Below are 4,630 nucleotides of genomic sequence, written 5' to 3'. Positions count from 1 at the left end.
GGTCGCGGGGGGCAGCGTCTGGGTTGGGAGGGCGCACGTGGGGTGGCACTCGTGTGCTGGGGGGGTGGCCGGCAGGCCCCAGGGTGCGCCTCTGCCGATGGCTCTGACCTTGGTCTAACCCTTCACCTTCCAGAGTTCTCTGCTCCCTGGCGAGAGAGAGAGGGAGAGAGAGAGAGAGAGAGAGAGCGCGCCCAGGCCACACGCTGGGAAGCGCGCGGCTGCTCTTCTTTGCTGGGTGCCTGGCCTGTGAGCCGGGGGTGGAGCTGTGGCCTCTGCCCCCCGAAAGCGCAGGGAGAGGCAGCCCTGGCACCCGGGAGCGAGGGGAGCCGCCGGCGGGGCTGCCCCCCAGGGGAAGCCTCAGGAGAGGTGTGTCGGGGGCGGGGGTCCTGCTTTGTGTGAGACTCAGGGGAGATGCATGGAGGCCGGTGTCGGGGTGTCTCTCCTGTGGGCGCCAGCAGCTGTTATCTGTGGGGAGAGAACATGCTGGGATGGGGTGGGGGCCAGTGGGAGGGAGCCAGGGACGGGGTGTCTTGTCCACAGGGTGTGGCCCAGAGCTGCTGGGTCCTGCCGGACCGGACCTGCTGCGTGTGCTCAGGCCTGTCCAGCTGCCCTGCCAGCTGCAGGGGGAGGGCACCACCTTCTCAGACCAGCTGTGACCCCGGGACAGGTTCTGGAGCGCCTGGCTGGGCCCCTCCTGGGTGCCAGTGACGGTTCTGGGACTAAGCTGGCAGCGTCGGGCACAAGCCTGGGACTCGTGAGGCAAGAGCCTGTCCCAGCCCAGCGGAGGCCGGGAGCGCACCCTCACCCGGAGCCCCGACCACCCGTCCCCAGGCGCGTGGTCCGTCGGAAGTGGGGCGCCCAGACTGGAGCTGAAGCGGAGCCTGCCTGTGGGGAGGGCGACGGGCCAGGGAGGCTCTCTAGAAGGGGTGCCGCAGGGCAGGCTGGTTTCGGGGACATTTTATTGATTTTTCCACAGAGAGTAAGGGAGAGGGATAGAGAGTTGTGAGGTGCGCTGTGCTCTGGCGGGGGGGGGGGGCTGTCTGTGTGCAGCTTCTGGCTGCATCTGGGGCCTCGCCTTCCCCGGTGGGGTCCCCAGCGCCTGCCTGGCAGTCCTTTCCCCGCAGAGCTTAGCACGTGACCACCGAGTAACCGGCTACGGCTTGTGCTAAGATTTTTAAGTCTCACTTCATTCGAGGATTTTAATAGTGAGCGTTACAAGAAGTTAACTAATAAAAATGTGTTAGTGGAAATGACTTGGTGTCCAGCCTCACTCAGGGACACTGTGGTTCAGAATCTTGCTTTTAAAGCTTCCTTGTCAAAGAAGGTGGCTTCTTTGGGGCCCATGATGATGGCGTGGAGGCCACGTACGAGGATTTGGGGTTTCTCTGTTACTGCTTATCAGCCACGGGGTCTGGGCTCCCCGAAACCGAGTCCCTGGGAGGGGGTGTGAGGACCACAGGGTTCCAAGGTGGCAAGGACCCTGCTTCTTCTGCCAACTGTGGTCTCAGGTGGGAGCATCCAGCGGCCACAGACACAGGAGCCTCGAAGATGTGTCCGCTCACACCCACAGCGTGTTTGGGAGCCGCCCTGAGAGGTGCCGGTGACACGCCCCCTGCAGGTTGCAGGCCGAGGGTTACCGGCTTCCTGACTCCTGGGATATGTTGGGCGAGGCCCCCTCACTGCCCCGCGGGGAGCACAGGAGCCGGCAGGGTGTGAGGGTGCTGGAGGCGCCCGGGTACCGGAGCGCACCTTTCTCAGTTATGCGGGTGAGGGGTTTGCCGGCTTCGCCCACATCTGGGAAGCTTGACTCCCCAGCTTTTGCCTGTTGGTGGGCGGTCAGTGTCACACCCTGGGCCAGGCCTCTGCTCGGCCGCCCGCGGCTGAGGCGTTGTTGTGCACGTGCCCGGCCACACCTCGTGTTTTCTCCAGCAGGGTTGGCAGGCCTGCCTTCCTGCCCACTCGGCACAGTGAGGGGGTGACTGACAGCGGTATTTTCCACTCGGGGCAGAGAGCCAGCTGTCCTCACACCCTCACCCTCGCTGAGCGACAGAAGTCACAGGGCTTACAGCCGCTGTCGTCCTGGCCTGGATCACAGGGCCCAAACCTTCCCCAGAGGGACCCATTAGCCACCAGGGTGAGAAAGCAGAGGGTGCACGCTTGGCCCCGGCCCCAGGGGGGGGGTCTGCCTGCAGAATCTCCTCACCCCCCCCCCATTACTCCCACAGGAGTGGAAATGGGCCGAGTGCAAGGCAAGGAGCACTGTTGGCCGCCACTGGAGGTCGGGTGAGCACTGGCCCAGAGGGGTCCTGCTCCCTGCTCCTTCCCGGCCTGGTCTCTGGGGACGCTTCTCGAAGGCCTGCGGGACCGTTCTGCTGGCCTGCGCCCTGACCTGGCGCCCATGGGTGTCTCAGGACTTTCTGGAGTGTTTTATCCCTTAAGTTACCGTCAGTGACACCGACTCCAGGGCGTGCAGTTCCCTGAGCTTCCGCACGCGTGGCTCCTGTAACCACCTCACTGGAGGTGCGAGCCCGCCCTCCCGCCACGTGCCAGCCTGCTCTCCTCCTCCGAGACCCGGCGGCTGGTGCGCCTTCGCTCCTGCTGAGCGGCACCTGTGGGCCTTCTCTGCGAGTTGGGGTCGGTGTCATCCCGTCGTTCTGCGTAGTTCTGCGCGCTCTCACCCAGGCGCCCGCTCCTCCCCGCCCCCTTGCCGTCCTGCCTTCTTTGCTGTGTCCCGCCTCAGCCACCTTGTTCTTATTTTCTTCTTTAAAATATATGAGTTTTTATTTTTAATATATTTTTATTGATTTTTTTATAGAGAGGAAGGGAGAGAGATAGAGAGTTAGAAACATCGATGAGAGAGAAACATCGATCAGCTGCCTCCTGCACACTCCCCACTGGGGATGTGCCCGCAACCCAGGTATATGCCCTTGACCGGAATCGAACCCGGGACCCTTGAGTCCGCAGGCTGACGCTCTATCCACTGAGCCAAACCGGTTTTGGCGAGTTTTTATTTTTAGGGAAAGAGGAAGGGAGAGGGAGAGGGAGATAGAAACATCGATTGGCTGCCTCCTGCACACCCCCGACTGGGGATGGAGCCTGCAACCCAGGCCTGTCCTTTGACCAGAATAGAACCATGACCTCCTGGTTCATAGCCGACACCAACCACTGAGCAACACTTGCCGGGCACCATGTTCTTATTTTCTGCCCAGTGTTTGGAGTGTTGCTCTAAGGCTTCAGTGAAAGCCCCTAAGCCCTCCCCACTCACCCACATCAGGTACGGGGCTCCAGACGGGGCTCCAGCGCTGGCTTTAAGGGCCGCCGCGGCGCTCTCCCTGGTCCTGAGACGGTTGACTAGTTCCTCAGGAGTCCAGGAGCCTCGTCCTGCTGGCCCTTGAGTGAGCTGCCCGTCAGTTGTCTGCTCTCTTCCGGGCCCTGCTTGAGGCCCATCATTTTATTAAAAAATGTCTCTCACCTGGAGAGACGGACTCTCCCAGCCCTGCTCTCTTCATGAGCTGTTTGTCGTGTGTGGTGCCTACTTCTCTGTGCTGCTGCGGCGAGAATGTGTTTCAGGAGCCACGTGTGCGGAAGCTCAGGGAACTGCTCGCTCTGGAGTCGGTGTCGCTGTAGGTAACGTAAGGGATGAGACACTCCAGAAAGTCATGAGACACCTGTGGGCGCCAGGTCAGGGCGCAGGGGGTCCAGTGCTGGTGTCGCTGGACAGCGTACGCTTCAGGGACCCCCTGCGTTTGAACTTGGCCAATGCTCGCTGTCTTGGTTCCTCGCCTGTAAAACAGACAGTAATGCTCTGATCCTCCGGTTCCGAGTTGTAGCAAAGATTCCGAATGAGCTGTACAAACAAGAACACGCGGAGAAGAGTCCACTTCGTGTGAATTTCTGGTGTCCTTTCCTCGTTCCCGGTGGCCGGCGCCTCCTGGTGCTCCTCCCCCCTCTGCCCAGGGTGCCGGGAGCAGTTCCCGTAGAGCAGGGTGCTGGGAGCAGGGTGCCGGGGAGCAGGGTGCTGGGGAGCAGGGTGCCGGGGAGCAGTTCCCGTAGAGCAGGGTGCCGGGGAGCAGTTCCCGTAGAGCAGGGTGCCGGGGAGCAGTTCCCGTAGAGCAGGGTGCCGGGGAGCAGTTCCCGTAGAGCAGGGTGCTGGGGAGCAGGGTGCCGGGGAGCAGTTCCCGTAGAGCAGGGTGCCGGGGAGCAGTTCCCGTAGAGCAGGGTGCCGGGGAGCAGTTCCCATAGAGCAGGGTGCCAGGGAGCAGTTCCCGTAGAGCAGGGTGCTGGGGAGCAGGGTGCCGGGGAGCAGTTCCCGTAGAGCAGGGTGCTGGGGAGCAGGTTGCCGGGAAGCAGTTCCCATAGAGCAGGGTGCTGGGAAGCAGTTCCCATAGAGCAGGGTGCCAGGGAGCAGTTCCCGTAGAGCAGGGTGCCGGGGAGCAGTTCCCATAGAGCAGGGTGCCAGGGAGCAGTTCCCGTAGAGCAGGGTGCTGGGTGAGCAGGGTGCCGAGGAGCAGTTCCCGTAGAGCAGGTTGCTGGGGGAGCAAGTTGCCCGGTAGACAGTTTCCATAGAAGTAGGTGGCTGTGTAGAAGTTCTCGTAGATCTGGTTTCTGTGTAGCAGTTCGTCATATAGTT

General features: G+C 62.1%; 1 protein-coding gene across 2 annotated transcripts in view; it reads left to right on the top strand.

Annotated features, from left to right (window-relative positions):
• The window catches only part of PTDSS2 (phosphatidylserine synthase 2), a 26,654-nt gene that overhangs the window by 987 nt on the left and 21,037 nt on the right, over positions 1-4,630 (top strand). The window lies entirely within an intron of this gene.

Source organism: Myotis lucifugus, unplaced genomic scaffold (genome assembly GCF_000147115.1).
Source record: "Myotis lucifugus unplaced genomic scaffold, Myoluc2.0 scaffold_1887, whole genome shotgun sequence".
In the NCBI taxonomy this organism is placed as follows: domain Eukaryota; kingdom Metazoa; phylum Chordata; class Mammalia; order Chiroptera; family Vespertilionidae; genus Myotis; species Myotis lucifugus.
This window is presented reverse-complemented; position numbering and strand designations above follow the sequence as displayed.